Source organism: Bos javanicus, chromosome 26 (assembly GCF_032452875.1).
Source record: "Bos javanicus breed banteng chromosome 26, ARS-OSU_banteng_1.0, whole genome shotgun sequence".
Taxonomy (NCBI): domain Eukaryota; kingdom Metazoa; phylum Chordata; class Mammalia; order Artiodactyla; family Bovidae; genus Bos; species Bos javanicus.
The window spans coordinates 49,814,432-49,825,978 of NC_083893.1; the positions used below are offsets into that span (position 1 = coordinate 49,814,432).

Here is an 11,547-nt window from a genome sequence, read left to right on the forward strand (position 1 = left end):
TAAGCAATCTCAGGATTAATTTTAATTGGTATGCTGCTGCTGCTGCTAAGTCACTTCAGTCGTTTCTGACTCTGTGTGACCCCACAGACGGCAGCCCACCAGGCTCCCCCATCCCTGGGATTCTCCAGGCGAGAGCACTGGAGTGGCTGCCATTGAGCATGATATTAGGTTTTAGTGCGCCACGTAATGATTAGACATTTGTATATGTTGCAAAATGACCGTCACAACAAAAACACTTAACATTCATCACCCCACATACTTACAAATGTGTTTTCTTGTGATGAGAACTTTTAAGACATACTCTTTCAGCAACTTTCAAGCACGCAACTCAGTGTTATGAGCTGCAGCCGCCGCGCTGTACAATACATCCGAATGGCTTATTTAGTTTATAACTGGGTGTTTGTGCCTGTAATTATTTCTAAACTTTGCAACTCTCATCCGTTCTCTCTTCAAATGACTACAGACGTGGAGCTGAATGTTGGGTCCTGAAGTTCTTTGTGGTTAAACAAATAGCAACCGTGTCCCGTCTCTTCCAAGCGTAACTTGGCACCAGCTTCCCTAATGTACTGTGAGATATTCAGCTTCGAGTTAAATACATACAAGTTGTTTCATGTGGTTTAGCTTTGTTCTCATGTCTCTACAAAGATTAATCTCCAGACACAGGAACCATCCAGTCCAGTTAGCAGTAAAGATCAAATGACCTTAATTTCGTCGAGTTGGGATCGTAACTCCATGCTTTGATGCATCCCTTTTGGCCCAAAAACAGAGCAGTAATAGAGGAAACATAAAAAGAAGAAAATAGACATTTCAGTGCTCACAAGTGAGATAAATCTTGTTTTGTGAACCAGAAACAGCAGCACTGTGGAGCAGCGAGCAGGGCTGAAACCCTGGGTCTGCAGGCGGCAGGCTTGCAGGAAGGCAGCTGCCAGGAGTTTGGCTTGTGTAGAGCCAGCCTGCTCAGTGGCTCAGTCTTGTCCAATTCTTTGTGACCCTGTGGACCACAGCCCGCCAGGCTCCTCTTTTCATGGAATTCTCCCAGCAAGAAATATGGAGTGGGTAGCCATTCCCGTCTCCAGGGATCTTCCCCACCCAGGAATAGAACCCAGGTCTCCTGCATTGCAGGGAGCTCTTTTACCATCTGAGCCACCAGGGAAGCCAGAGTCAGGCTAAATGGTAAAGCTGGGCATGGAACAGGGTCCTCCCACCTGTGCAAGTGTAATAACATTACTAAATGCTGCCCGAGGCCACAGTCAGGGGCCAGCAGACATACAGACACAGAGCATCCCCATTAGCAGGATCTAAGCAGAAATGCTCCCCAGCACCGGGACCGGAGCTCTTGCGGTCTCCACATCTTCCCATGACTGAGACTCTGAACCACTTTTTAAAGATTTAGCTCTTAATTGAGGACCCAGAGGCACCGGCAATACAGCTAGGAGAGAGAAATAGCAAAACTACAAACATAACAACAGTCAAACAAAAAGATTCTCTCCAAAACCAAAACCCAGACAATGTTAGATATATTAAGGCTTAGAAATATAGCCCCCCACCAAAGTCAATATTTGCCACAATGATTTACTCTAGATGAAAAATTCTTCTATAAAAAGACTAAAAGTACTTAAGAATAACTGTATTTAGTGTGCTCAGAAAGATATTGCTGCTTAGTTGCTAAGTCACGTCTGCATCTCTGTGACCACATGGACTGTAGCCCACCAGGCTCCTCTGTCCATGGGATTTCCTAGGCAAGAATACTGGAGTGGGGTGCCATTTCCTTCTCCAAGGGATTTTCCTACCCAGGGATTGAACCCATGTATCCTGGATTGGCAAGTGGGTTCTTTACTTCTGAGCCACCAAAGAAGCCCATTTATCAAAAAAATAAATGAAAATATATAATTTTCATTAAAAATTTAAAAATTTGATTTTTAAAATATAAAAAGAAAGAAACAGTAATAAATAAGTATAAAAATGAACCAATAACTAATCTTAGAAATGAATAATATAATCAATAAAATTGAAATTTTAATAGATTAATCAATCCTATATTAGATGCAGTCAAGAAGAAATACATGACTGAACTTTGGAATTCCAAGGAAATTCAAGAAAGATATACAATTAAGGTTCAACTCTTAAAAGGAATTCCAGAAAGAATGGTGTGGCAACAGTGTATAAAATACTAATAACTGTTAATAATAACAACTGTTACTAGTATTTTATACACTGAGCAGGGAAAAAACCCATATTTAAAGTACTCATAGTGGAAATGCAGATCAGGAATAAAGACGGTACCTTTAACACCACAAAAGAAAGAAAAATTAACTGAAACATCATTAGATTGAGAATGAAATTCTCATCAACAAGAAATGTTAGAAGACAATGGATGATAGTTTCAAAATGCTGCAGTGATAAAGCGAATGTCAACCTCGGATTTTATACTCGGCTAAAGATCATTCACCCCCCTCCAGTACTCTTGCCTGGAGAATCCCAGGGATGGAGGAGCCTGGTGGGCTGCAGTCCATGGGATCACTAAGAGTCGGACACGACTGAGCAACTTCACTTTCACTTTTCACTTTCATGCATTGGAGAAGGAAATGGCAACCCACTCCGGTATTCTTGCCTGGAGAATCCCAGGGATGGGGGAGCCTGGTGGGCGGCCGTCTATGGGGTCGCACAGAGTCGGACACGACTGACGCGACTTAGTAGTAGTAGTAGTAAAGGTCATTCAAAGTGTGAGTCTGTTTGTTTAAATTTTTCTTTCCCTCCACTTCTCACCATGACTCGACTTTGGGTAAACCGTACCTCCCCATCCACTGACGGCAGGCCTGGACAGACGATTTTCTGCAGCCAGTGGAAACTGGGAGAGTGTGAGATCCACAGTTCTGAGCCAAACCTGTAAGAAACACGGTGTGTCTCTCTGGATCACCTGCATCCATCATGAGATGAGCGTGAGGCCACTACCTTCCGTCCAGAGTAACAGCGAGGAAACGGTCACGTCCTGGAAGGAGCCAGCCGGGACGAGCTTGCAGGACTGTCGTATCTGCAGGAATTCTGAAATCACTTGTCAAATATAACCATCATAAAGAAAATAAAGTATATAACTTACTGTTAAACCATATTAAAAACAAAGACAGCAAGTATTCAAAACTTAACAGTTTCCAATTATTTTTCCACTTCTTACCACTCTCTCTGCTCTGGGTTCTGTGCAACCCGGGCACCCAGGTGGTGGGCATGCTCTCTAACCCAGTGCTTCTGAGACTCTCTCTCAAGCCTGTTTGGTCTGGCAAGTTGGTAGCTTCAGAGCAGGAGTAAGTCACAGTGGGAGCATTTACACTACAGAAATTGGCAAGCACTAAAACTCAGGGCTTTAGTTATTGCTGCTTTGCTGATTTCTGTGACAAGAGAGTGAGGGATAAAAATGTTAACAATACAGATTAGACAAAAAGATGTTTTATCTGTAGTTGTTACATTTTAAACAGAACAATAATGGAAAAAATATTCTTCCAGTATCCAAAACTATTATCTAGCTCAGCAAAGAAGTTACTTACATGATAGTTTTAATTGAGAGCAAATAATATACAATTCCTGGTTTTTCTTTTTTGCCCCTTTTCACAGAAGCCAGCCTACTATGTCAAAACATTTCTAAAGTTAACTGAGAAGCACATAACATTCCCATGTAAACATTTCTGTTATTTTTGCTCTAAGACAGATTTGAAACCTGGATGACCAAGGAAGATGCTGCTCAGAGGGCTCCCTAGGACCACCCTGAGTGCTGGGCAGGTGACGGAGCTTGGCTGGGACCTGGCATCAAACTGCCATTTACATCAGAGACTCAGAGACCGTCTGAGCTGAGGGTGCCCAGGGAGGTCATCTGGTCACTTTCCCTTGGTCCTGGAGGTTCTCAGGCCTGAGCCGGGGAGGCCTTCCCCAGACACTGGTAGAACTCCAGTGTTGATGGTGTGGATAGCCGAGCGCCTGCAGCGTGTTACCTCTCAGGCCTGGGACCTCATCTCCTGAGATGCCGATGGCTTCTTGCTCAAGGAACAAACAATGAGCCAACCGAGGGTCGGGCGCCACATCCTGCCGTCTGTGCCGTAAAACCTGCTGACCCTGGACTGCAGCCCGGAATCCAAACGCTGCAGATCTCAGAGTGCAGCTGCACTCAGCCATAGTAGAGTAGATGGTTAATTAGGAAAGTGAGACTCTGAGAACCAGGCAGGGCCGCCTTCAGAGGAGGCGACAGAAAAGGAGGGCAGAGAGCCTTAAAATGAATGGCTTGCTCTTCAGGAAGAGTCTGCAGTCAGCAGTCCCTGGAGAGCAGGGAGGTGCAGTGGGAACACAGCCAGGGGGCCCAGGACTCCTGCAGAGGGGGCCCACGGTCGGCGTGGGCCGGGCCTGCCCACCTGGGCTCCCTGCCATGAGAATCACGTGCAGACAGGAGAGGCGACTTCTGTGAGGAGACTGTCACCACACTGTCCCTCTGCCGAGCCCGGGGCCCTGCCACACACCCTTCACTCGTCACCGCCCAGCCGGCCAGAGGAACGCACAATGCCTCTTAGAAGCCTCCCTGCATCACAAGTCATTCAAGGCCAGGAAAGTTCTTTTCAGACCTTCCCAGACTCATTTGGAAACAAACATGTAAGCGGGCAAAATGCAAATGAGACTCCCGAAACGTCTCTCAGCAGCACTTAGTTTTGAGGTTACGAGCTCTGCAGTTTTTAGGGTTCTAGGGGGAATTAGCTGGAATGTTTCTGGCATTAATTCTATGAGGCCAAAGGGAAATCTTCCATTACTGGAGGAAGGGCAGGCGGCTGCCGGGACCCACGCTTCACAGAGCACCAGGCTGGGGAGGAGGGCGGAGGCCCCAGCAGACAGGCCAGGCCCAGGCAGCAGAAAGCGCAGAGCCAGGCTGCCTGCTCCACGCGGATGACCCGGCTCCAGGGAGCCGACTCCCTGTCGCTGGTCAAGCTCAGCTGGTCCGTGACTTGGCTCCTGGCTCCAAGGGCTTTTTAGGGCTTGATGGCCCAGAAGCGTTTCACCTCCTTCCAAGGTTGAGGCTTCGGGCGGGGAGGGTGGTCCTGCCAGGGCCCTCGGTGGCCACACCCTGAGCCATGCCCGGGCTATGGGGACCTGGGGACACAGTTCATCCTGGCCAGCTGCACTGACCCCTCCCAGGAACACAATCGGGTGGGACCTGCAAACCCAGCCCCCAGGGCAGGCCTGACCCCTATTCCCTGACGGAGCTGAGGTTTATTTTCATCTAATCCCTCAGCCCATTTTCTTTTTATGATCAGAGATTTATGTTACAGAAAAGAAAAACAATCCCAGCAGAAACAGCCAACGGGAGAGAAGGTGGCGGTGAGAGGACCCGCGAGACCCAGACAGACCCCGAGCCGACGGGAGGCTCAGGCCCTCAGGAACAGAGCGTCCGGAGGCAAAGCTCAGAGAGTCTTCGAGCAGCCCCGCTCCAGAGCTGGAGACTTGAAGACTGATACAAGAGGAGACTGAAGAGACTGAAGGCTGATACAAGCTGTCTGGAGAAAGCTCATACCATCACAGTCGCCACATCCAACTAATTTCGGTCGACCACAGCACTAGTGAATCCCAAGACTGAGTGCTTACAGAATTCATTTTTGCATTTTCTCCAACTGGGGAAGGGCTGAGCTTCAAGGTCTCTGCAGATCCGGGCACTGGGTTTGCTTAGTCCTCTGCTACTTGTCTCTCTAGGGATGCCAGGAGGCTTTACTCTCCCCTCCCCTTGCCAGGCTGACAGCCCAGAACCCAGTGCAGCAGAGTCCTTGGGCCACCCTTTGTGACAGTGGCTGCATGTGGAAATGTTTGCGTGACATTTTCTTATGACCTACTCAGAGGGACGGGGCGGGGACAGCGGGGAGATAGAGGCCCAGGACGGGGCTGGGACAGCGGGGAGACAGAGGCCCGGCTCTGACAGCCTGCCTCTTCTAGGTGGGTTCAGCACTTAGCAACGTGGGCATCTTGGCATCTAAGGCAAGACAGTGCTGACGGCCAAATGGCAGATCTTGTAACGTCTCTCATCTGTTTCCTTGTAAAGAGCAGTAATCACAGAAGTTTCATCATGGGGTCACGGGGATGGCCACATAAAGTAACCCGGGTGGAACATCGCCTAGGATCTGCCCTGCAGCCAGAAAACAGGCCTGGCCCTGCCATGTGCCTCCTCGGGGGACAGAGCTTCTTCCTCCCAGAATCTGACCATTTTTTGGGCTCTTTTCCCCCAAGGAAGCAGCTGTAATCCACGGCATCACATTAAACTGCATTCAAATATTCCCCAAGCTTTGATTACAGCCGACCAGCAGGCCTTTTCTCCAGATGGGACCGGGGAAGAAAAGGATGCTGGCTGAGCGACCCTAGCAGCCAGCTGTTCACGCAGATGTAAGTGATTAGATCCGTCATGTCTGTGGATTCCAGGTTTATTCAAATTCACTACTGACTCCAGTCAAAATGCATTTGGTCGGCCCAGCCCCTCGGTGGGAATTGTTCCACTCATATACATTTCGTCAGTATAACGCTGCTCTCCACTCAAGCTCAGAGAGAGTAAACACAAGTTGAAAGTCATGCCTGGAACCTCCCTTGTGGTCTGGTGGCTAAGACTCCACGCTCCCAACGCAGGGGGCCTGGATTCAACCCTCGGCGGGGAACTAGATCCCACATGCCACAACCAAAGAAAATACAAACAAGCAAACAAAAGATGCCACATAAATAAATAAACATAAAATGAAAAAGACAGACAGCAATGCCTGTTAAGGTCACTTTCATGGAGGCCATTCTACGTACTGGGCGCTGGGCTCAAGCCTTCCTGGGGATGATCTGGCTTCATCTCTACACAAATCTACCAGGTAGATGCTGGCATCAGGGGCACGCTGTGATGAATGCCTGGCTGAGGGTCATGGGGCTTGTTGGCAGGTGATGCAGTCTTGGAATATGTCGCCTGTATGAGCAGGAGACTTTAACGATGACAAAGGACATCCGGCAAGTTCCTCGTGGTGGTAAAAGGCTAGTGGTCACTGCGTGTCCAGAGAGTAGGTTATATTCTCCCCTACTTCCACTTGCCTGTTTGTGCTAAAAGTTTATGGGTGTAATAAATGCCTGGTGAAATCTCTGGCTCTGTGTATAACACATTCACAGATGAAAGATGGGCCCACAAAGTGCTACCATGAACCCCCAGGGACCTGTCTCTAAATGTTCCAGTAAAAACCCGAATTGTAAGCAGCATCTATAAAGAGCACAAAGATTTACTTCTTAAAAGAAAAATTAAAGATTATCACTTTCCCATTGCATATTCTCGGGTGACTTATCAAAATCAGTTTATTATCAGTTCAGTTCAGTTCAGTCGCTCAGTCGTATCCAACTCTTCGTGACCCCACGGACTGCAGCATGCCAGGCCTCCCTGTCCATCATCAGCTCCTGGGGTTTACTCAAACTCATGCCCATCAAGTCAGTGATGCCATCCAACCATCTCATCCTCTGTCGTCCCCTTCTCCTCCTGCCTTCAATCTTTCCCAGCATCAGGATCTTTTCCAGTGAGTCAGTTCTTTGCATCAGGTGGTCAAAATATTGGAGCTTCAGCTTCAGCATCAGTCCTCCCAATGAACACTCAGGACTGATCTCCTTTAGGATGGACTGATTCGATCTCCTTGAAGTCCAAGGGACTCTCAAGAGTCTTCTCCAACACCACAGTTCAAAAGCATCAGTTCTTCAGTGTTCAGCTTTCTTTATAGTCCAACTCTCACATCCATACATGACTGTTGCAAAAAACATAGCTTTGACTAGATGGACTTTTGTTGGCCAAGTAATGTCTCGGCTTTTCAATATGCTGTCGAGGTTGTCATAGCTTTTCTTCCAAGGAGCAAGCGTCTTTTAATTTCAAAGCTGCAGTCACCACCTGCAGTGATTTTGGAGCCCAGATGAATAAAGTCAGCCACTATCTCCATAGTTTCCCCATCTATTTGCCATGAAGCGATTCCAAACGGTATGTAAAGGCAGTTAACTGTGCGCCTGGGTTTACTTCTGGGCTCTCTCCTGTCCTGCTGGTTGGTTTGTCTGTGTTCACGTGACTCTTCTGACCTCTCCAACAAATGGTGCTGAAGACCAGAGTGCTACATACAGAAGGATGTCATTGGAGGCTTACACTGCGTCACTCGCAAAAATCACCTCAAACGGACTGAAGGCTTGAGCATAAACGGCCTGATCTGTACGACTCTCAGAAGAAAATGCAGGAGAAAAGCTTCCTGACGTTCATCTCAGCGACGACGTCACACGTGCGGCACCAAAAGCTCAGGCGACAGAAGCGAAAACAGCCGCGCGCGAGTCCAGCTGCCCGCGACGCTCCTGCCCAGCGCAGGACGCAGCCGGCAAACGGAGAGGACCCAGCTCATTCCTCAAACAACGTCAGGGGGTCTGACCCTCCGCTTTAGAGCCCGTGAGGCCCTGGCCAGCGCTGAAGGCCTCGGGAGATCCCAGCTTCTGGGCGCAGCTCAGGGTGCCCAGTCACACCATGCCCCCCAGCAGCGGTCAGGGGAGTCCGCTGCCGTGGGCAGGTCAGAGAAAAGGGGACCCGCCTGTGTCACCCGCGTGCGTCCTGCACGTTCCCGGCGTCCCGTCAGGCAGCACTCGTGACCTTCAATCCATTCCTGGGACCGGGGCGTATGATTCCTCAAGTGTGTAGCAATAAAATATACAAACATCTCAAACACAAGCAAATAACACACGTGATGAAAAGTATCCTCAGCAAGGCAGCTCCATCCCATCAGCTACTCAACCCCCAGGACCTGAACAATGTGACTGTGTGGCACATCAGAAAACAAATTTAATTCTGTGCAAAACTTGCTTAGCTGTATACTTCAAATTCTTAAAATACATAAAAAAAAATATTTGCCACCTCTTCTTTCCTCTGAAAATGCCAAAGTACCTGGATTTACATTGCTCAGGCAACCTTCCTGAAACCTCGTTCAACTTCACAGTAAGACACTGGACTCCCACAGTCTGCCGCCACTCACTGTCCTGTGGTTTTACCTGATCTGTGGGGCGGCTGTGTGTTAGAAAAGACAGCTTTTTAAGAGAAGACATTAACATAAGAGAAGACATTATCGAATTTTTTCAGCGTTCCATTAAAATCTATCTCGCAAAAATGGTGTTTAGAGGGGCTTCCTGCTGGTCCAGTGGCTAAGGCTCCTCACTCCCAGTGAAGGGGCCTGAGTTCAGTCCCTGGTCGGGGAACTATATGCCACGTGCCACAGCTAAAGATTCCACATGCTGCAACTGAGACCCGGCAGAGCCAAAGGAAATAAATCAATTAATTAAAATGTTTTTATAGATAGTCTTTAGAAGATTTGGAAACAATATCCATGATACAGTCATATACTATATCTGAGTTAAATTGTACGTTTTAAATGTACAATTCCATTCAATGTGTTAGAATTTGTTCAGTTATTCACTTATTGCAATCTGGGGTGTTTTGATTGACACAGGTAATCTTTGAAATAAACTTTGTTTAGCTGACAAAAGCTTTGGACAAAACTTTGACAAAAACTTCATTCTCAAATATTTTCTCTTGACACCCATTAATTAAAAAGTAAGTGACACTAAGATGTCAAAATATGTATCCTTTTAGAGTAAAGTAGTATTACAATCAGAGGCAGGTATATAACCTCAAAGCCTTTCACTAATAAGAATAATAAATCTTTCACTACTAAATGAGACAAAATAAAAATCAGATTTTTCTACAGAGCTAGCAAAGAGGAGCAGAAACAGGAAACTTATGACCAGAATTTCTGAGATTTTGGAGCTCTCTGTAGGAAGTGATAGAACTGAGGCGGCTTCCACACCTGGCGAAGGTGTCCAGGTGGAGCAACTTGGCAGAGGTGAGGGGCATCAGTGGGCCTGAAGGATCGTGTGGGCACAGGGCTGGGCTGGAGTCTGCAAGAAAGAACCCGAGGCAAGGGCAGAGCACTCTGTCCAGTGAGCCCCTCAGCCACTTCTCCCCAAGTTTTGCCAAAAACAGCAGTGGAGGAGATGCTGGTCAGAACATTTTAGAGCTTTTTCTGTTGTCGAAGTGTCTGGATGCCATGACTCTCCTGGAGTTGTAACCAAAGCTGAGCCAAAAATACCTGTCTCCCTCTAGGTCACGTACTGACAACATCCAGAAAGTGTATGGCATTTGGGTGATCACAACTGAACCTGATCTGATTAAAGCAGTGACTCTGAGCCAGCTCAGCTAGACTCTGGGAAATCTGAAAAAATCAGCCTAGCCCCATCTGGGAAAGGAATGAAACAAAATCAAGGTATACTTAAGGCTCCACTATTCTTTCATAAACAACGTCCAGAATCAAATGAAAAACTACCAGATGCGCAAGGAAGCAAAAGATGTTACCCATGATCCAGTGAGACCCAGTGAACAGAAGCGTGTTCTCGGCTCATCCCACTGTTAGAACCGGCAAACCAGGCCTCCTAACCAACCAGTACAAATGTGACAAACACAGCCTCGAGCCAGGTGACCAAGGTTAACACGGGCCGTGATAAGTTCCGTGGAGAGCTCGGACCCCTGGTGTGCTGCGATGAGAAGGGCACTTTACCCCTGCAGTCCTCCCCCCAAAGACACTACCCAGCCCACTTGTTAGAGAAGCAGGTCTCAGTTGAGGGAACTCTGCAGAATGCCTGACCAGCACTCTGCTCAGAGTCAAGGTCCTCGAGAACCAAGAAAGTCTGAGAAACTGTTGCAGCCAAGAGGAGCCTAAGGAGACATGAGACTGAATGTGACATGATGTCCTGCTTGGGGTCCTGGGCGAGAGCCTGGGGCAGAAAAAGGACATCAGAAGTATGGAAAGAGCATGGAGTTAGTCAACATATCAACACTGGCTTACTGATATTGTCTAACCCATCAAACCACAGCAAGAAGTTAGTAACTGGAGAAACAGCACATGAGGTAATAGGGGACTGCCTCCCCCACTTCTGCAGTCACTCTACAGATCTAAACACCTTCCAAAAGTAAAAACATTGCTGGAAAAAGTGAACGTAGAATCAACAATGCTGAGGAACATTGAGAGGTCCACATTACGTGTGATTAAATTCTCGGAAGAAGAAAAGATGGAGCATGGGGCAGAGAGAAAGATCTGAAAGGTTCTGCCTGGAAATCGTCCAAATTTGATGAAAATAAAAAGGAACCCACAAGTTCAAAGAGCATAACAAATGCCAAATGTGCAAACTCTGGGAGATAGTGAAGGACAGGGAAGCCTGGCGTGCTGCAGTCCATGGGTCGCAAAGAGTCAGACATAACTTAGTGACTGAACAACAGCAGATGATAAATTCAAAGAAAAACAACTAGACACATCCTAGCCAAACTGATGAAGAGCAGATAAAGAAAAAATCTAAAAAACCAGTGAGAAATGCACATTATTTCAGGGGGACGATGGGAAGGATGACGACTTCTCCTAAGAAAACACCAGGAGGACAGCAAAGCTATACTGAAAACCCAGAGCTGAAAATAAATCCTGCCAACGTAGAACTCCATGCTCAGAGAAGAAG

General features: G+C 47.4%; 1 long non-coding RNA gene across 1 annotated transcript; it reads right to left on the reverse strand.

Moving 5' to 3' along the window:
• Nucleotides 1-256: 256 nt before the first annotated feature.
• LOC133239569 (uncharacterized) lies at nt 257-5,763 on the reverse strand. The gene is made up of 3 exons (XR_009733889.1): nt 5,614-5,763; nt 2,918-3,031; nt 257-748 (listed from the first exon to the last, which is right to left on the reverse strand). It is a non-coding gene; the product is annotated as an uncharacterized LOC133239569 (long non-coding RNA).
• Nucleotides 5,764-11,547: the final 5,784 nt, after the last annotated feature.